This window comes from Opisthocomus hoazin, chromosome 1, assembly GCF_030867145.1.
Source record: "Opisthocomus hoazin isolate bOpiHoa1 chromosome 1, bOpiHoa1.hap1, whole genome shotgun sequence".
Taxonomy (NCBI): domain Eukaryota; kingdom Metazoa; phylum Chordata; class Aves; order Opisthocomiformes; family Opisthocomidae; genus Opisthocomus; species Opisthocomus hoazin.
Genome location: NC_134414.1, coordinates 41,407,339 through 41,430,132, shown reverse-complemented (window position 1 = coordinate 41,430,132; position 22,794 = coordinate 41,407,339).

Sequence of the window (22,794 nt, the reverse complement as noted above, 5' to 3'; positions counted from 1 at the left end):
AAAGAGCAGAAGAACTAATTTTGGTGATAAAGGGTAAGATCTAGATTAGCAATCTGAAGTCAATCTTTCTGAAAATTAAAAAAATGTATATATAAAAGCAGGAAAATTTTATGATGTAAACTATGGGCAATATTCACAATAAAGAGAAACTGCAGAATTATTTGGTCTTTCCTTGTTAAGCAAAAGGTGCTGAAAATAGTTGTACCTAAAGTCAGAAAGCAGGGAATGGTACTCCACATTTCAGCCTTTCTGATGTTGTTTATCACTGGAGCAATCAATTCAAGAAAGCAGTGTTTTCAAGTTGTCAAGATCTACAGTGTTAACAATAGCTTATCCTTATTCAAGTCTTCTGATGAAAATCTTGGGAAGACATTATTGTAAGTGTTGGAGTATACTTCAGAAATCTGATTATTGTAGACACTGATAGTTACATTATATATATCCAACAGAAATGACGCTGCATAACCTCCAATTTGCTCCTGAGAAAACGGATGACTTAATGGAACAAGCTCCAATACAAGGTGTCACTGCAAGTGTCGTGGCTTATGAGTCACTTCAACTGTTTAATAGCCTGCTCTGTGACTACAGAGGCAAAGATATATGCTCTCTGGATTTCTAGTCTGTGTCTCTTATCTTCTCATTACTTGTTTTCACACTTTCAGAAAAAAATTAAAGTGAATTATTACCACAGTTGTGCTTGTTTTGTGGGGCAGAGGGGCATAGTGCAAATTTAGCTATAGTAGCTAGGATGTAGTAATTGCTAAGAATTATTTCTTTCATTAATTCTATCTAATAAGATGTGCATGATTGCATCATCATGAATTGTGTGGCTTCCAGGTACTTGACTCTATCTTCTGTGCTTATCGTTCTCTTGGATGGTGGATAGATATCAGCTTGCAAAGCCCTCCAGCTAGACTTTTGTCCTTTGTTGTTTTTAGGCCTTAATGGGTGTCGTGGTTTAACCCCAGCTGGCACCTAAGCACCAGATAGCTGCTCGCTCACTCCCCCCTGGTGGAATGGGAGAGAGACTCAGAAGGGTAAAAGTGAGAAAACTCTTGGGTTGAGATAAAGACAGTTTGATAGGTAAAGCAAAAGCCTTGCACAGAAGCAAAGCAAAACAAGGAATTCATTCACAGTTTCCCATCGGTAGGCGGGTGTTCAGCCTTTTGCATGGAAAACAGGTGTCCATCACGTGTAACGGTTACTTGGGAAGACAAATGCCATAACTCCTATCATGCCTCACTTCCTTCTTCTTCTTCCAGCTTTATATTGCAAAGCATGACATCATATGGTATGAGATATCCCTTTAGTTAGTTTAGGTCAGCTGTCCTGGCTGTGTCTCCTCCCAGCTTCTTGTGCACCCCTATCTTACTTGCTGGTGGACTGGTGTGAAAAGCAGAAAAAGCCTTGACTCTATGTAAACACTGCTCAGCACTAACTAAAATATCCCTGTATTATCAACATAAATCCCAAACATAGCCCCATACTAGCTACTACAAAGAAAATTAACAGAGTAGAGTAATTTTACGTTATGATGTTCCCTGTACGTGTGTTAGCCTGGTCATTATCTCACAGGACAACTGAAGCTGGAAATATGAAAACTGCCTAGTGACTTGAAGATGTCATAGCTGTATATTTAAAAAAAATTATTGAATTTTTCTTGCAAATTTATCCATATGGTTAAACAAGGGAAAAGTATGTCTTTTATTACACATTTATCTGTCAGAATAGTTAAACTTCTATTAAAGATAATGATCTTTAATGATCTAGACAGAGAAAACAAAGTTTAGGAAACACTGCTGAAGATTTTAGTCAATGTTAGGAACAGAAGAGGTAGATATTTTTAATTTCCAATGGAACAATTTTTCCTTACCTTCAAGAACAGTTTTAGCAGATTAAAAAGTAAAAAAAGATTCACTATGAACCTATCAGTGTTCCTGGTGAGAAAAAGGTAGGTCAAGTGTTTTTAACTCTTTATACTTCTCTGTTACCTGGGGTCTGCTGTCTCTTGTAGTATTCCCGTAGGCAATCTAAGGAATAAAGTCTGAGTGAAAGTTCTGTAATGTGCCTCTAAAATTGCTAGAGAATCTTTTTGAATGAGAAATTGTTGCTGTCCAGTGTTCAGTAGTGTACTGAAACATCTCCACTAGGCTCTGTAGGGGTTTTTGCCAAGTCTGTTAATAGTTTAGTTCCAAAATGATAAGACTCAGAGGGTCCATGATGATAATATTCAACTCTGTAAAAGGTTTCTGCAGAATAGAAGTAACAGTTCTGAGTGTTGTTCAAAGTAGCAATACAGGCCTGTGAGTAATGCAACAAGTAATCATCTTACATTTCAAAGGGAATTTAAGATATGCATGATTTGTATTAGGAAGAGCATTCTAATGATGATGATACAGAAGTAGTAGCATATATTGCTCGGGAAGGTCTTTGTCAGAGTTGTTAAGGACCAGGTTATAAATCTGTCAAGAATGGTATCGGTATAATGGATCCTGCATCGGAACAGATGGATAGATTAGGTGAACCTTCAAGATCCATCACAGCCAAATTTTCTGGGATTCTGTAACGCCCTTGTTCATTGTGACATCTTCTCCATCCTAAAGTAAGTATACAGACTTTAGGATAGTAAACGTGGTTCAGGACAACAGATGGGAATCCAGATTTACCAACTGACAAAAATCATCCTATCTGCAGGTGGAAGGCAAAGACAAAAGTTCTTTGCCTAAGAAAGTGCCCCTGATATCTGATCCTATATCTTGGAGCCATCTGCCAGTTAGGGGAACTTTATGATCCAAAAGTGTTGCCTCTACAGGTAAAACAACCATAATCTAATGCTGGACTTGGTCCCATGAATCACGCTTTATGAGCTTTAACTTTGCTCACAGGAAAACAAACTGGTTGAATACAAAGAAAAAGTAAGGAGAAATTTGTTTTGTAAAAAATGATCGTGAGTGAGAGAGATGCATTGTGTTAGAATATGAATTATCTTCTATACAAGCTATTTGCATTCACTGAAAAGGTCACTGTTTGAAAGACGGGTAAAGATTTTGTTTATGTTGCCGTCACCTTTGAAGTACACAGTAGTGTAAAGCAAGTTCCCAGTTCTTGAGGTTAATTGCTACAAATGGGATTTGTTCATTCAAAGCCTTATGTGATTCTTACAAGCAGTTCCTCCAAAGCCACAGTGTCACAAAAGAATTGGTCTTGTAAAGCATTGTATTTTTTGCCCCATATGCTGCTATAAACCAGAGTATTCTCTATGCCTGAGATGCAGAAGATACAGCACAGAAGTACAGTGCCATTGTAAATTTGAAATCCATTTATATTTATTTTTAAATGTTTTGGCTGTATTTCCTCTGCCTTATCAGTGTCCTAAACTCTTTGAACCAGGTTGCTACAAGTATAATAGGGAAGGAGAATGCATGGTGTATGGTAGTACAGAGATACAATGCATGGCTTTCAGCATGTGTAGGAGAAAAAATAAATAGGTCCTGAGGGAAAGTTTGTGGCTCCAAAGGAGGAGTCAGACTGGGTGTAAGGTGGTTCCTAGTGGAGGAAGTCTCACCTGTCCCTGTCAGCTTACATTATTCCACGGCCAAGACCTGCATTGCATTGCATCCTTAGTTCTTGTGGAACCTAGTGCCATTCTCCCGATGGGACCCAGGCATGGGAGATGCTGTTGGACTTCACAGAGCCACAGCTGCTAGTTCAGGCACTGTGAAAAAATCAGAAAGATCCATATATGTTCCTTGTTCCATGTTTGAATATAATATAGTTAAATTATATGTTCTTTATTCTTTCAAGGGATTTAATTTTTCTTGCTCATATTTTTTTATTCTGAATGTGAGCAGTATAAAGTGTAACCTTTTGAAAGCAATCAATTCTCTTCTCTCATTGTCAAAATCAAGCCACAGCATCCTGCCAAGGGTCAAAACACAATACCAATGTGATACTGTAAGTAAAGGGTTTCTTAAACTTCATGTTGTTTGCAGCTGATTTTTCTGTGTCATTTTAAGACCTAACAAAATTCCAATCTTCTCTCCTTTTTGTAACAACAGGAGCTCTGCTACATGTCCTTAGAAATGAAGATTCCAGCAGAGGATTGCCATTCAGATCATTTCTTCTTTGACCATTCTTACATCTCTCCAGCACTCCAGAATTCTTTTTTTTTTTTTTGTTTCTTTACCTCCTGGCCATATTGAATGACTGACGTTAGGCCATGTCCTCTAGCTTTACTTGATTGTTAAATGCCTGTGGTCAAGTGAAAAGAACATTGTTTTTCTGGCAGTATTTTACAAGCAGCTGTCACAAGAAAAAATAGACCAAAAATAATTTAGAGATTATGCCTGCATCTGGGTTTGAAATTAGTTACTTCATGCAATTGTATACCACATATATAAGTATCAGTCTCCATATTTCAAAAAATGTTAGTATGGGAAAAAAAACCACAAAAAAAGAAAACAGAAGAAAAGGAAAAGGGAAAAGGAACAAGGAGAAGGCAAAAGTCAAGGTGAAGATGAGAGGAGAAATTAAAAATGAAAGGGAAAGGGAAACAGAAAGAAAAAAGGAAAAAAATAATAAAAATAAAAAGAAAAAGAAAAAGAAAGAAAAAAAGAAGAAAAAAGAAAAAGAAGAAAAAAGAAAAAGAAAAAGAAAAAGAAAAAAGAAAAGAAAAAGAAAAAGAAAAAGAAAAAGAAAAAGAAAAAGAAAAAGAAAAAGAAAAAGAAAAGAAAAAGAAAAAGAAAAAGAAAAAGAAAAAGAAAAAGAAAAAGAAAAAGAAAAAGAAAAAGAAAAAGAAAAAGAAAAAGAAAAAGAAAAAAAACAAAAAAAAAGAAAAAGAAGAAAGAATTATAATTACAAAATCACACTAATATTTCTTCTGAGGAGGCATTGTAGACCTGTTGTGGGGTATTTTTCCCTTACATGGTTTTCCAGCTTGTTTCACAGTGAACAAAGCAAAAAAGACAACTGTACCATAAATCCAATTCCTCTCTACTTTTTGGACAGTAGGTAATGAGAGTAGACCAGATTGTTTTGTTTATTGCTTACTTTGTCTCTTTTTTTGAAACAGCTTGTATGCCTGCAACATTCTTAGAGAATTGTTCTATATATATGTGAATTTTCTTCCCAGAGCAGTGGAAAGAACAGTAGATAGGCTGTTTATACAGATAAATGACTGCATGCAGTTAGGTTACCACCTGTCAGGTACATAGTCTGCTACCTTGTAATGCAGAGTAACTGAGTTAAAATCTCTGTTAAACTGGTAATCTTTCCATTATTTCTTTGTCTATGTGCCTCTTGCTCTCTGGCTTTCTAAGGCTGCAAGTACTTTACATTCCTGATTGCACTCTTATCAGCCCACCAGTAGGTAGATATTGGTTCCAAATTTACTATAAATTTTTCTGTCTGGAAATACAACAACAACAATAAAAGAATGAGTGAGCTGAAGAACAACAGGTCCAGAGAGTCTGAAGTGACTTCACAAAGATTAGCAGGTTAGTGACAGCTGAGAATGGAGTCAAATGCACTTGTTTTTCCCATCAAAAGCTGGTAAATGTCAGCCTATTGTTCTCCCCCTCACATTAACAGATGAATTCAGAGGTACAGATGTATCCAGTCTGAGGTGTTGATACAATCTCTAATCCTTACATAGCAATAAGGTACTCTTAATGCAGCTGGGCTTTGCAGTAAGTTTCAAATTCCAATTTAACCCTGTTTTAAGCTATTTTGGATATTGCATCTTAACACCAATAAATTAGAATCAATAAAGAGAATTTAGTCTTTACTCAGGCAAAGTGAACTTGTGGAATCCTCTACCTTGGGCTATCAAGACAGGTACAGAGGTTGAATTTTAAAAGCACTATGTAGTTTTATGACATCTGAAACCTTTGTAGTTATGCAAGTTAATATAAAAAAGCAACTTCATTGCCTGTCATGGGACTTCAACAGATCACCTTACGTGTTAGGAAGGATTTTCTATTTGTATGCGCTACTCTATTTAATTTGGTAGACATATCACAAAATATTTTAAGCATTTTCAGCTTACACTGATAAATAAAACCTTGTTCATCTTCATAGCTGGAGGCTCACTTTTTCCCAGTTTACTGTTCTTCTGTTTGATATCAAGTTCTTCTGTGTTCCAATCATCAACTCAAAAAATGACTATAGACAGTTCAGTAAAACAGCAAGCAAATTTCATTCACAAGGAACCATTATTTAGCCAAATTTGGTTTTGTACTTTCTTTATTTTGTAACAGCTTATTACATAAATTCTCTAATAAGTAGAAGCACGGTACGTGGAATGTAATAATCATTACGCACAGAAGGTCTGCTCTTGCAGGGGAAATGATTGATCACGCATATGTCAGGTGCAGGGAACATATTACTGAAGTAGCTCTTATACGATATAGATCTGAAGAGTTGCCAAGCATGCCAGCTTACTTTTATACCACTGTTTTGTTATGAAACAGGGAGCTCAACTTTTCCTCTTGTCAACGCATTTCTTTTGGAACTAAATTGAATGATGGTTAAAGAAAGAGTTACAAAATTCTCGAGCTCTTTGGCTATGAAAATAGAAGATGAAAAACTTTTGGAAAGGTTTCATGGTTTATATCTTTAAGGAGAAAAGAATTTGAATGCTGAACAGTTTCATAGTGGTGCCTGATATTTTGAATTCAACTTATTAATTGCCTGCTTGAGATAATTAAAGCATTTGTACTCAAAATAATTGGTGTCATTGAAAATGAAGGGTTTAACCTTGGCAGTAGATTCAGTCTGTCTGCTCCAATTCATTCCTGCAAAGACATGAAGAATCATGGGTTTTCTTCTCTCTCTTAAGTTGCTAATAATTAGTTTAAACATTCAACACATCAGCTGGGTAATGGATGTGTGTAGTCCCTCTTTGTTCTGCTTTATATGGCAGGACTAGAAATGACGCTTTCTTTGAGGCTAGGGGTAGTCTCTGTACTGTATTGGAAGACAAAGAGAATGAGGGATAAATTATATGATCTGATTACATTTTACCTAAGCTTGGATATTACAGATTTTAAAATTCAGCTAAAAGTTGTGTATTTTTAGATTTTGGCTCCAAAGAACATGGGATGGAAAGGCAATAAAGACAGGTGGACCTTTGACCTGAATTTCAACCAGGGTTCTTTTGAGAGAATCAACTGTAGATTCTTGCATGTTACAGAGTGGTTGAGGTTGGAAGGGATCTCCACAAGCCATCTAGTCTAACTAGACATTGTGGTACAGAACAGCTGATGCAGAATTAGAGGTCAGACTGGAGATTTTACTGCTAGAAGTCCAAACACTGTAATATCTACTCTGGCTCACAAGCAAAATTCCAGAGCCTTATGGTAAACATTTACAGTCCCTGAGGGAAGATTTAGTCTTCACAAAAATCAAAATCTAAAACCTACATATGAATTTGTCTAGCATTAACCAGTGGAAGCACTGAAGGGAAGGAAAACTTTCAGATCTCACAGCTATCTTGCCTGAGATTGCAAGCTGGATGACCATTAATTTTTCCTTTTTCTTTCTTTTTCTCCTTCTTTTTGTTTTCTGAAGGAACATTGCAGTCCTTCCTTTCCAAAATGTAGGTAATATCCAATCTTATCTAATAGAGATGGATATACTGTAAGGGAAAAATATTTTTCCTTTACATGAGGGCGGGATTAGAGCAATTTATGTAAGATTTTTTGACTTGAATGTGCAAGAGAAGGCTCAGATTCAGTTCCTTGTCATGCCTGAAGGTGATTCTAATATATCGAAAATGTATAGTGGTTTTGGAGAAAGCGTTGCACAAAATCCAAAAAGAGAAGTATAGTCTTTTCTCCTCCTGAAACTCTATCACTGTGAAAATAAGAGTCAAAAAATCATTACGCATTCATTAGAAGTTCATTAGAAGAACACTCAGTGGAATCAACATGTCTGAAACTCTTGATCTCTCATTTGGACGTTCTGGTCTCCGCACTTTGTCCTATGGATTGTTTATGCCTTTTGTATGAAATAGAGATTCAAAATAGCTCATGATCTGACCTTAGCTTTACTCTTTTGGTATAACTACATGCCGGCATTTTGCTTTGGCAAAATTCACATCATGTGGGAGTCGGAAATTAGATACCAAGTCAGTAATCTAGACAATTTTTATTCATAAAATAAAATTTGTGTTTACATGGCCTATTATCATGATTTAGCCCTAGCCAGAAATAAAAACAACCACTCGGCCACTCTATCACTCCTCCCCCCACCCCAGGATTTGGAGGAGAATCAGAAGCAAAAGGCAAGAACTCTTGGGTTGGGATAAAAACAGTTCAACACAACAGTAAAGGGAGGAGAAAATAATTACAAGAATACTAATAAAAAGAATGTACAGAGTGCAATTTTGTCACCGCCCAATTCTCAGCTTGCTCCCAAGTAGAAAATCACCCTTCCCCAGCCAGCATCTCTACCTAAATACCAAGCATGATGTCACATGACATCATACATCCCATTTGGTTGTCTAGCCCTCCCGGCTTCTTGTGAAAATTAACCCTATCCCAGCCTAACCCAGGACACCAAAATAGGATAAAAGCCACCTTCAATGCAGAGCATATCTCCACCTTTTCACAGTGAAATACGTTTCCCATATATTGTTATTCTATAATGATTTCTGTAACCATGCAGTAGCACCAGCAGTCTTTAGGGAATACTGTATTTTCATGCCTCTTTATATAACTACTGATTGCCCTTGCACCAAAACTATAACACACCACAACTAGTCCAATCTGTGGAGCTCATATCTTCAAACAGACCTACCGGATCCCTGATGGACACAAACTGTCAAGAAAGCTAATGGGTTCCTGGGGTGCCTTAAGAGGAGTGTGGCCAGCAGGACGAGGGAGGTTCTCCTTCCCCTCTACACTGCCCTAGTGAGGCCTCTGGAGTACTCTGTCCAGTTCTGGGCTCCCCACTTCAAGAAAGATGAAGAGCTACTGGAGAGAGTCCAGAGGAGGGCTACAAGGATGGTGAGGGGACTGGAGCTTCTCATCTCTCCTACGAGGAGAGGCTGAGGGAGCTGGGCTTGATCAGCCTGAAGAAGAGAAGGCTGCGAGGGGACCTAATATATGCTTACATATATCTCAAGGGTGGGTGTCAGGAGGATGGGTCCAAACTCTTTTCAGTGGTGCCCAGCAACAGGACAAGGGGCACAAACTGAAGCATAGGAAGTTCCGTCTGAACATGAGGAAGAACTTCTTCCCTCTGAGTGTGATGGAGCGCTGGAACAGGCTGCCCAGGGAGGCTGTGGAGTCTCCTTCTCTGGAGATGTTCAAGACCCGCCTGGACAAGGTCCTGTGCAGCCTGCTGTAGGTGACGCTGCTTCAGCAAGAGGGTTGGAGTAGATGACCCACAGAGGTCCCTTCCAACCCCTACCATTCTGTGTGATTCTGTGTAAACTTCCTCCTTTCGCTTACTTACAAACAGGCAGGGCTTTTATCTCCTTGGGTGGGACAGTGTATTTTTGATCCCTCAGGCTTCCTGGTATCATAACAGCAACTCAGCAGAGATGGTCCAGCTATTTCCTCTGTCAATCTCCACCAGTATTCTTGACAGAGTGACTGCAGCTGAATGATAGCAGGTAATTTCCAGCACCTATTTTCCAATGCTAAAGAGTCAGAATAAAAGTTGCACTGGCAACATTGAAGGAAAGAAAAAAAAGGGAAAGAAGGAGAACAGAGAGAAAAGGAGGGAAAGGCAAAGGCAAAGGGAAAGGAAAGGGAGAGAGGGAAGGGGAGAGGGAAGAAAGGACATTTTTCAGAGTAGAATTGTCTAATATAAAGGTAAATGTCTGCATGATTTCCTAAACACTGGGTTAGAAATCTCAGCCATGAGAGTTCATTAAGTTCATTTAAGCTGTATATCTATGTCAATATGAAGGCACATGCATGTTGTTTTATAACCCAGGACAACAGCCCATTTTCTAGAAAATCTACTGTAAGTGGAAACATACATAGGAAAGGAAACAAATGGGTTTAAATTACATTCTGGTTGGAAGGGGAAAGGCCATGAACTCAATCTAGTCTTGCAAATGCAAAAAAAAAATACTTTTCAGAGCTTCATTTATCCTCAGAATTCATGAGATCTGCTCAGCCTCATTAGAGTGTAGTGGTAGAACAGGAGTAAGGTGATATGTCACTGTTCTTTCAACAAGAAGATGGCACAAACCAAGTAAAGTAGGTAGAAATACTTGGAGAAAGCGAAGGAATTATTCCCTTTGCCTATTGCTTAGCATAATACAGACTAAAAAAAATCATTTAAAGCTTATATGTCTGTAAAGCCAGTTCTCACAAATCTCCAACAAGGTCAACTACCTCTAAAAAAAAATTGTACAGTTCATATTCCAATTCACGTACACATACATATGTATACGCAGATACACATATTTATGCATATAGATATGTATGCATACACAAAATTTTACAGTGACCAATCCCTTCCACCATCCACCTGAACCTTTCTTTGAGAAGTATTTAGTCTTACAAAATTCCATTATCTTTAAGGATTCTCTTTTTTTCTGTAATTTATGAAATATAGTATGTAATGATACCTTTCTTCACCTTTGCTAAAGGCTTTCTATTTTCCATCTCAGCAGCATCTTTAAGTGCCTAAGATGACAGAATAATGGGAAAAGAAAATGTTCTGTTCTCCTTCTTCAGAAGTGAGTTCATGCCCATGGGATGTGCCAGATTTTAGTGCTAGAAAACTAAGTTCTCTTATGCACTACGTATAAACTACTGATGCGGTTTTAACAACGATAGCACAAAGAGCTCTGCCTGAGAAGCTTAACTGTGCACAAGAATGACCAACTTTAGAGACAGAAGAGTACTTCAGCGTCAGTTAGCTTCTTGGAAACTGGGACATTGGCATCATCAGAAATTCCATCACTTCATGAAAAATAACTGTTATTTTCAAATCAGAACAAATTGCTGGATTTTCTACATTTCTCCACAAAACTGAAATTGTTAAGTATTCCCTGCCACCCTGATCTCATTTGAGCATTTGAGATCCTCTAAGAATTATTTGACTTATTTGATATTAGCATGTATACAATGCCCACCTGGTTGAATTTTTTATGAAGTCAGTTTCATATACTAGTCATATTCTGATTATTATCAAACTAAAATAAAATGAATTTATTCTTTTTACATTGACTTTTTTGTTTTTCATTTTTTTCTTGCTGGAAATATACTCAAGACTGAGATGTCCTTTACTATAATAATTTAGTAGTACATAAAAGTGAACATTATTTTTTTAATTAAAACATCCTCCTTTAATCCTTTTTTGGCCAGCCACACAACTGGAGTGACTGCATAGCAGCAACTGGATTGTGAAGGACTTAAGACTAATATTAAAATACTACTTCACATCAGTCACTTAACAGTTTTTAAGCCTGGACTGTCATAATACTCTGCTTTCAGTCTGTAGATACCACTCCATTTAGCTTTGAGTTGTTAGACAGAACTAGAGAAAGTTGCTCGGTCTGCAATTTATGTTTGTCATCAAACATACTGTTAGACATTAACATCAGAAAGTGGTAGTTACAAACACCTATGGCATTGTCATCCATGCCTATAGAATATCATGATACATAGAAAGAGACAACCAAGCAAACGTACTCAGAAAAAAGCATGAAAGTACATGTGTACCTACACATGAGTTTGCATTGCCTGTGTACAGCACAAGTCCTTGTCAGTCAAAATGGATACATGTGAGAAGAATGAATAAAAATTCAATTCCATAGAAAAGACCATTGCTGTCTGATGGGGTAAAACCTCCAGCTCCATCTTGATATAACTTCATATTCCAACATGGTCAGTATTACGGAAAGGTTTGTTTAAATTAACATTTTCAGGAAAAAAGTAAATTTAACTTTTTCTAAAACTGCCAAGCTACTTCTAAACAGCTGTATAGAAGGACATGTTAATAATCTACATCCAGCTGATTCACACAGTTGCAGTGTTCAGAAGTTTTCGTCACTGGAGACATACTATTACTGCAAATTTCTTGCTGTTTTGTCTTCAAGTATAAAATATTGTAACTGTAGGAAGAGAAAGTGGGATTATAAAGGCGGACAGCACAACTCCTAAGTAAATAAAACAAGGCCTGGAGGAGCTCAGTAACTTCCAGGATTCACTTTAACAACTAGATGGAGCATTGTTGTGAAATAAAAGAAGGCATAGCTGAATCTTTGGTCCAGAGAGGTAGCAATGACTGCTACCTCTTTTCTTACACTAATTTAGCTCTTCTGACTATTCTCAGCATGGTATGGCATTCTGTTACTTCTTTCCCTTCCCTGTCAGTCACTGGGATTTATGTGTGATTTAGTGTCTCCACAGTGCCCTGTCTCCAGGAAGAGCAGACTGGCAATTAATCCATATTAGAAGCCAGCAGAAAACTATGGATCAAGATTGGTACAAAGGGCCCTTTAAAAAATACCGAGACTCATATCATTGGCCAAGGCCTAGGTAAGACAAGGCACTGTTCTCTGAAGAGTTAGACATAAGCAGCTGCCCCCAGACACAGGGGAAAAATGCACAGACTTGATTTTGGGCTTTAGAACTTTAACTCTACCAGTTGCATATGTATATTACTGGTTATGCATATTACTGTATATACATGCCAATTACGTGCATGGACAAACACCTCTCACAGGTTCAATAAATAATTTTCTTTCAGATAGGATCATGCACTGCTCTGACCACCACGTTGTTTAAATGGTGCATCCACAATTCCTTTTCTAGCCATTTGTCTGGAAATCAGTTTACTTAGTGACATGGCTATGTCTGCAAAAGTACGGATCTTGTTACCCCTCCCACTGCCATTTCTCATGCATACCTACATATGACAGCTAGGAATGCTTGCCAGGCTGTGCAGGCATGTGACAAACCCTAAACAGGCATGCCATTAGTGTCTTCTGTCACCACTCTAACATGAGGATTAACTGGTGCAAAAGCGGTTCAGTCAGCCTGCTACCTCAAGCTGAATTCCATCCACTAAACTTAACTACTGTATTTATATCTTTCTACAATTACGCAATTTCATGTGAGCAACTTACAGAAAACAAAAAAAAACCCCAGGAATATCTCACCAAGATCCAAAAAGCCTCATTTGACAGAAGTGTTAATGATACGCTTAAGCAGGTAACAGAAGAGGAATTTAATTCAGGACCCTCCCTCTCCCTCCCGGCTCTGCCTCAATGCAGTTTGTTTCTCATGTAGGTTCATCAGAAGATGCATTTTCAAAGGACAATACTTTAAAAACGTGGCAGAAGTATATTTTATTGTGTGTCACACGTAAGGAATTACACATTTATTCTCTCTGGTACATCTGCTAAAAAGCTGAGACCTATCTTTTCACTCCTCTTAATTTATACCTGCATTTTTGTGCTTCCAAATACATTGGTGGTGCAAGTCAGGGATTTTGCAACTCAAATGATCTGATTTATCATTGCCATCAAGTACCTTGAAGTGCACGCTTTCTTGTGACCACTGAAATGGAGGTACAAAGGAAGATCTGTCTTTCAAAAACTCATTCCTCTCATAAGCTGTCAAGAAATACCAGGTAGAGGGGAAAAAATGAGAACTACAAAATAAAATATAATGAAAGGTGCAGTACAGATCTGTAAAACTACATCAACATATCATGAATGTTGTGGTAAGGTGCCTTTTATCTTACTCCTTTGCACTCCTGCTTTTCCTTTTTATGCAAAGAAATCTCAAGGTCCCAGTACTAAACCCTGAAAGCTAGTCCTTTATCAGCATCTCTGATAAGCTTTTCTACAAGCTTTTAAGGAGTCTTGGTCTCAAAATGTTGTGGCAAATGACAATGTTCAATTAAAATTCAGCTTGAAATAAGAACTTTTATGCCTGCTGTAACATATTGCTTAATAAGCTATTACAGGACTATAGTGCTGACAAACTGTGTGTTGGAGAAGATTTTAAACTTATAATTTTTTTAGAAATCAAAAAATTCGGACTTGATTGTAATAACCTGAAAAAATTTTTGTGACTCAGAACATATACGTATATTTATGTATTACAGATCTTGCTGAAAGCTCTGGAAATTCCTTTCACCACATAGTACTTGCATGAATGATGGGGTTTTGTCCTTTCTGCTGCTTATTTTTTCTTGTTTTTCCTTGTCGTTGATTCTGAGGACAGCACGCTCTTTTCATCTTGCTAGAGATATGGCTCTGCATAAATCTCTCAGGAGATCTTACTTTACTCAAGCAAATTTATGGTAAAAAAATAAAAAAAAGGATTGCTTCCTTATGTCTGTATAATTTCAGTTGTGTAAATCAGTGCATTGACCTCAAAGACAACCTGACTTTATTGTGGATCCCCCTTGTTCACAAAGTTTGGGTTGTAAATTATAGTAGCTGTAAAATCTTTTGCTTCCATGTTATGCAGCAGTAGATTACAATTTTTTCAGTAAGTGTTTGCACATAAACTTTTATTTTCCTTGTACAGAAACAAATCTAGAGAGAAAAAAGAAAAACAAAGAAGAAATAAAACAGAAAAAATAAAGAAGTTGTGAGGAAGAGTGAAAACTGAGACTTGTTGATATATATTTTCTTGATGACCTGGTTGAAAATGTTATCTGGTTTGGAAGTATCAAGCAGCTTTGCTAGTAACCTGAGACGAAGCTAGGTAAAGAATAAAATACATCTAGAAAGCTTCATGTAAACTACAGAAATGAAAAAATAAAAAATATATATGTGTTAATTATAGGGTGTAGACCTAGATTTGCATTTCCATAAATCCTTCTTTTGAATTGTTATATTGGCTAGTAATTAAGAGACTTGTGACAAAATATTTGATTTATATTCTCAGCCAGGTCTGGACGCTACTAGGTACTGATTTCAGTGGAGTTTTAAGATGTACCTGCAATGTTTTTTGTGCTGTCAGATATTTCTGGAGTGCCCATGGAGTTTATGGGGACATACCAAACTTTCAGCTCTGGGAGAATTTTGTTTAAAACATGAAGTCACAACATTAGCAATGGAGCAAGGCTGTTGTATCAGTTTCCTATATATATCTAGAATAAAATCAGGGTATTGCATTTTTTTTTAACAGAACAAAATCAAATTAAATCATGTAGCACATATATAAAATTCAAATTTCATTAGATCTCCAAGAAATCACTTCCTATGAATTTAGTGCTTGAATCTAATTCATTTTTAGCCAAATATACAACATCAAAGAAATGCATGGAATTTGTTGTAGACAGTCTGTTTTACATAAGGTTTATTTGATCATGACAGAGAAAATCTAAGATCACCATTCCTAACGTCACACAAAAAAGGTTGAAAAATTGATTTACAAACTGCTAAAAAAAATACTTTCCAAATAAAGAGAGGGAAAATATTACCCTTCTTCTGATTAGTCTCTGTTTATGTTTTTTTTTTTTGTTGTTGTGTGTTTTGGCTTTTTGATGTTCTATTTGGTTGTTTGTTTTTTTAAAGTGAGCTGATTCACTTTTGCTACACCAATTCAGTGTATATTTTCTAATCTTTGTATATACAACCTATACAAAGTGTTAATAGGCCAGCAGCACAGGTCAGAAATACTTCTCTATTATCTTGTCTATGATAATCCATTTTCTGAATCTTGTACAAAACTAAGCAGAACAGCTAGTCTAAGCTATTTAGAAGTGAGTTAGTCATAAAGAAGAGAGAAAACCCTTCGACAACTGATAATTTTACATCATGTCAAAGATCTTTACCATTAAAAGTAAATACTGCATTCTTCAATCTGAGCTATGTAATACATTTCTGTAAGGAACCCAGAGATTAGACATTGTTCATTACTGGAGGATTTGCAGGACTTTTAAGTATGATATGTAGTGATACCTGCTACAAAGAGAAGAATATTGTCTAAACAGTGTGAAAATAAATGCTGTATTCACAGATAAGGAGAGCAGTTTTAAATCCATTTTAAGAGTCACACAAGTAGGTGTCAGCCATTGTAATTAATGACACAGGTTGGAAAGTTGTAAGAGACCAAAATTGTGTTTATGGATTAGTAATCTCTTGTGGCCACAGGTGTCCAGAAGTGTTTCTTCTCTTCAGAGGGAAAAAAAAATCAGAAAGAGGGAGAGGTGTGACAGGTTAAACCTGAGTAATTCATACTTCAGTATGGAGCTTCCAGCAAAGAAGTAAGGGTGAGTCCCTGAATTACTCCTGCCCCAGCTACCGTAAATATTGCTTTGCAGCAGTGAAATCTTAATTAGTGCTTTTCTTTCATTTAACTATTCCAGTGGGTAAGAGATGCCTTGTACCAATTTTTATCTTTTCACTCCCCATCTCCCTCCCCTGATCCCTTTTCTTTTTTTATTTTTGTACCTCAGATTTCCAGGGGTAATGGTGTCTACAAATTAAACTAACTGGCCACAGTGTTCTATGATTATTGTCCAAGTGAAACATATTTATCATATTCGCTTTTTAATTTCCTGTTCTAAGATTTCTGTTAAACACATATTACTCATGAATGACAAAAGGATGAGAATAACATGAGAAGCTATTTCCCAGGGGGAGCAGGTACGTTCAGAGTGTGTTTATTACTCAGCTAATGCTCTTCACCAATAACTGATTGCACATTCTATTAAATTTTGTGCTCTGCTTTCTAAAAACTGTATATGTTATCAGGTGGGGTTACACGTGTTAGTCCACTGAGACCAATGACGTCTACTGCCTCTCTTAACACTTCAGGACATTGTCTTTTTTCCTCCTAGTCTCTCGTCATCTCTCCCACCCTGGCCTCATGGTTGCGTGTTGGCTTGAGTAAGAACGCCAAGTAGAAGTGCCCAGAAGTTCTGTTCCCTGTGTTGCAAATGTAAATTAGAGATCCATGGACAATTTCAGCTCTCATAAAATCTTACTTTAAGGCACCCTGGCTTGAATTATTAATGCATTGCAGTCTGTTTTAATTAATATAGTTCATTAACATATAATAAGAATTCAGAAATGTAATTGAAAATTGTTGAAAAGAATCTGACTGATAATAAAAGATCAATACTCAGGTGATATTATTGGTTTTAAACACATAGGAACAACATTAAATATCATCTACATTGGGTGCATATACTTTACATCTGGAAGAGACCGCAGGTGAGCATTGCACACAGTTACCACTGAGCTTCCTTCTCTTCCCAGCCTCCTTCCTCTGGGGTGTAGAAGCTGCTGTGTGATTTTGGAACAGAGTATGAGAAGCCTTCTGTCCTTGGATATCCGATGCTATTTTTTTCTTCTTTCAATTTTCCTCTTTATGAAATACAAATACATAGTTTGACTGTGACTGCCGTGACATGGGAGCATTCAATGTGTAAACAGAGTGTTTGGCTATTTGTGGTGTGTTCTGATTACAGTCTTTTGTAAATGAAATTAATGTGCCTCTTTTTCATGTGTTACAAAGCCATACCTCAGTAAATATACAGCATGGAGTAAGGGGCAAACACGGGATTTCTGCATTCTGTCTGTGTCTTTCCTATTTCACTGAATTCTGTGAATTTCAATTGCCATGTCTATAAAATGCAGTACTGAAATTTAAGGTACTTTACCAATACTGCTGCAACTGTGGGGACATCCCTGCCCCAAATTTAAACTGACTTTGGTAAAACAGACCTGAGTGTGCTCTAGCACTTGCCTTTCTTCCAGTCTGAAGTCTGCTGCTGTGCTGTACTCTACAGCAGTTATATTGTGTAATATCTCAGTTAAAATCTAACATTCAGATACCTTCAGGACCTGCAGTCACATCAGAGCTGTGTGTTAACCAGTATCAGCAACTTCAGATGTTGAACTAATGATAAATCAGAAACTTGACCCCCTGGACTCTCAAATGAGGTGGACAGACAGCTATAAAAGTGATTCAAAGAAAGCAACTCCCAAATCTGACAGTGGTTAAACTCTTAAATATTCTGCATTTTAGTCCTTATGCTGAATAAAATAGAGCCAGGGACCGACCATTGACTATGAGGCCAGCTAGCCCCAGCTGACTTGTAATACATGCTGTTTATGCTGGCCCACACCAGCTAGTTGGAGGAAGTTAGCTGGGGCAGTCCATAATAGATCAAGTCCACAGTGAAGAAGTGTAGGTCCAGCACTCCGTCTGGCTCGCTTTTCTTTAACAGCACTTTCTTCACCAAATTATGAATGCGTACGGGTCTATTCATCCCACCTACCACGAGACATCTGACTGAAGGACTAAAGTTGTCTTGTTTAACTAGACTCCCTTCACAATCAAGGAGAGAAACACACGTGCCCAAAAGACAATTCATCCCACGTAAGAACTTAATGAAGGCAGTATCATGAGTCTAAAGTCAGGCAAAATAAATCTGTTTCCTATTGCTCTCCATTGTCTCTGGAGGAGCCAGAAAAATACTCTGTCTTTCACTAAGGTGGCAGGATTTAGGCACTAATTTCTTTCTTATTGACCTAAACTTCATATAGTGTGACCACCTGTCTTCCCTTCCCTTAAACGTTTTTTTTAACCGAACAGATTAAAAAAATAAGATATTAAGTAAAAACATTCTTTTGATACTTTTATTGAAATATGTGTTTTCAAAAACCTTTTGCCAAATAATCTGCCACGATATATCACTTACATTTAATCACTACTTTGAACATCAGGCTTAGAAGAGGTCCATCTGAACGTCTCTCGGTATCTGGCAGTAACAATTTTTGCAAGGTTGGATCAAAGTTTATTAATAGGCATTCTGCAAATGTAGGGAATAATATGACATTGAGTAGGAAGAACAGATGTAACACCAATGAAGCTTCCTACAGCTCAACGGATGGGTAAGTTTTGCTTGTTGGTTTGTCTGATTTTTAAATTCACATTCTTTTGCTGTGGAATCAAGATCATAGAAAATAAGGACCAAATTACTCTTATAAGTAACGGATTACTATGTCCTGTCTTACTATAATCTTATCTCTTTAACCACTTATACAGTAATTGTTCAACAGAAGACTGACACTTATCTCTGTTTCCTGGTTGTGATCCTGCAGGATTGCAGCCATTAAAGATTCATCAAGCAGAAGAAGTGCAAAGTCTTTGTTGCCCATTTTTCAAGCATCTTTATTAAGGTTTCTCTTTTTTCATTTACCTGTAGCACACGATCTCTCCAGTAACTATGTGCTGGTACTTGATGTTCTTTCTGCTCAACAACAGGGTCAATTAATTTTTTTTAAATTCCTTTTGGATTTAGTTTCCTTCTCTTGGACTAGCAAATCAGACTGAGCAGAGTTGGAGAACAGCTGTCTGTTCTTTTTCCACAAGATTTATGTATTTAAATTCTTGATTACAAAGGTTGGACATTTATAGAAAGTGAAGCTATGGACAAGCAAAGTATTTTTAGTATTTGGACTTGAGTCAATGAAGATAGTGTTGGATACTATAAAAATACAAAAATTTTAAGTAAAAACTTTGATCTCAATGTGAAGAATTTTGTTCAGTATGTTGCTTTCCAGATTCTCTGAACTTTTATTAGATGTTTGTATCAACAAGAAAATACCATTTGCTATGTCTCATGAAACATATTCTTAACTGGACATTCTTAACATGTCCATTTTCTGATGAAATATCTTCTTAACTGCACTTAACTAAAGCTGATTTCACCTGCTTGTATAGATTTTGCATATTTTTAAATGGCTTATTAAATGAATAAATAAACAAACAAACATTATGTTTGCAGTGTACCTCCCTTGTTTTTCATCACCCAGAGAGTAAAAGACCTGCATATTAGGTCCTGTTCTTCCAGAGAGAGCTTATGGTCTTTCCTTATATGTGTCAGAAGAGTGTTAATGTGTGTAACTGGCATATTAAGAGAGATAGTGAGGAAAGGGACTTGAACACTTTGATTCATGAATCCTTCCAGCTGCAGCAAACCATGCCTTATACTCAGATGTAAGTCCTAGAGTCAGAGGAAGGGCAGGGAGGGAGAAGTATTACAAGTACAGGACAGACCTAATGCCCCAGAATACATGTGCATTTCACAGTAGGTTGTTACTGGATTGAAAAAAAAAAAAAAAAAAAAAAGAAAGAGTAAAAAAACAAGGCTTGGGAGTAATATCTGGAGATTTAGAGTTTTCCTTTTTCCACTTACTCTAACTCCCAAGTGAGGATTAAGCCCGCTCTTGACTTCTTACAGTCACTTTCTGTGAGGTTTGCTTTACTGGTGCTCATGCCTGTTTTCAGTTGGAGAAATGGCATATACCATGCCGTCCTACAGCATGTCCAGTGTTTGAAGCAGTCCTGAACCCAGAGGGATCTGGGAGTCAAAGCTCTTCCTGAAGACAAGCTGGTACTCAGTGTGAGCTTCAGCGGAGATTAGATCAGCAGCAGATGAGAAGCCATGCTGTTCTCAGTTGGGAAATCTTGCCACACCATTAATCACTGCTTTCTCAGCTCTGTAAGAGGTGACAACTCAAGATGGAGTCTGCTTAAGAGTTCTTGCAGAAACTCAGTATGAATAGACAGAGACTTCCCTCCAAGAAGGTGATTTTCATAGTTCTCCACTTAATCTCAAGGACTGAACACACCCCACAGCTGAAGAGTTGGAAAAGGGAACTGTTAGACTGAGGAAAGATTAGTACAACTCTATTACTCTACAACTAATCACGTGAAGCTACTTGCCCATGAATGTCATTTGATGGGAAGTGAGAGTGGATAATTTGGTACACTAATGTCAACCAGCATGGCGTTATTCTTCCCCAGGTGCAGGATTTATAATTCCCCTTTGTCGAACTTCATGAGATTCCTGTTTGTCTTTTCTCCAGCCTGTTGAGGTCTCTTTGAAAGACCACCCTGAAAGGCAACAAAACTGTCTGGTGTATCAACCACTCCCTCCAAATTTCTGCTACCTGTAGATCTGCTCAAGGTGCACTCAGTTCCATCATTCAGTGTATCGCATACTCTGCAAGGTGTCTATGCTTTCCTGAGAGATGGACAGAAAGAACTTTTGTTATGTGCAGACAAATCACGGTTTGAATGATCTTTGATGGAGCTGAGCTGTAAATTTTATGCACAATGCAGTTTGTATCAGCAAAAATCTCCTTGGTGGTTTTGATAAAACTTCGCAAAGCTGGGGATGTGCAAATTGAACTGCAGTGCATACACAGACTTAGTTAAAACCCTCGATGGAGTGAATTTTCGTGCTCTAGACCCTAATACTGCAATAAGACTTGTCTGTAGAGACAGGAGTGACATTCACCTTCATTTTGCTTGAGGGGACAATGGAGGATTGCACAGTTCATTGTCATTTTTTATTAAAATAGATAAGAATGGACTCTAGGTTGTGACCCTTGTATTCAGTGAGACCTCCAAAAATCACTCAGCTGCAGAGACAACATTCAAGAACACCCTCGAGGCTGTGTATGTTCTATAGCAAGAGAACCAAAGAGCCCAATGAAAATGCTAAATGAATATTTTTCCTGCCTTCGTCCAAATGTTATTGCTCTATGTACCTGTCGTGTAAGATCAGCTCTGAAAGTTTTTCAGGTAAATTTGAATCTGGACATATTTTTTTACTGCTGGTAACAATAATAAATAATAGAAATATAACAGTATTAGGCTGTGAACTTTCCTCTGGTCATGTACTGTATAGACATACCAAAGAACAAATATTGAGAAATACAGAAAACATTCATTATTAAGTAGCAATAATCACATTACTTGTCACCTCCTTTCCCTAGTAACACAAGACAAATTGTTCCATTCACTTACTTTTGGGTAAATGTCTACTGCCTCTACCCTGAGATGTTAACTACATTTTAATGTGAGCAGTCCATTCTGGACAGAGTCAATATTTGCGTAGTTGTCTATAATGATGGAAGTGAACAACAAACGTCCATGAGGTCACACAGTACTGCATGGTATTTGTGGGTTCAGCAGCTACAGAATGAAGAACCTAAGTCCACATAAGACTCAGGGTCTCCATGGGCTACCATATAGAAATCTTGCATTCTAGAAACAGATTAGAGACAGTAACTAGTAAACGGTGGTGAAAGAACTACTTTTCTTGTTCTGTCAGATGATCAAGAAAATTTAAAGATTCCTCCTTCCACTAGGGAATGGTATTTCCCTGCTTTCAAACAAACAGACAAAAATCTGTGGATTTTTGTTTCATGGGGTATTTTTCCCCAATTTGGTTTTTGTTTTCAATAGCTCTTTCCCAGTTGTCTTTCTGGTCACCGTCTGAAATACTGACTTTGATCACTCTTCCATATATTCTTTGTATTTTGGCTTGCACCTGTGAAATGCATGCTCTGTGAAGTGCTTAGTAGCTCCTCTGCAGTGAAATGAAGTTGAAGCTTACCAGCTGCATCAGAGACTCCCCTTCTCTTTCATCTCTCTCTGTCACCTTGCTTTCCTCTCGTCTCCAAACCCTATATCCACTCCAGTCTCCTACTCTCTGCATTTAGTACTGCAGCATCTTTTGGATCCACTTTTCACGTGTTCTTCTTCTATCTGCCCCCCACAGCTTCAGGAAGACAGGGTTTCAGCTAGGTAGTGAGCTCCTTCAGCCCACTTGAGTTAGCGGTGAGGTGGAACGGCTTGAAGTGCTGACTCAGCACAGTGGAGCAGGCGCTGCTTTGCACAAACACTTAAACAACAGTGCTGACGGTGGCCGAAAAAAAAACCTACATGAAAATTACACAGTCCATGAAATTTATTACAACTGCAGTTTGCCACTTGATTTCCTTATTTGCATATGCTATTTTGGCTTCATGTGACACTGTATTTTAACACATGTATT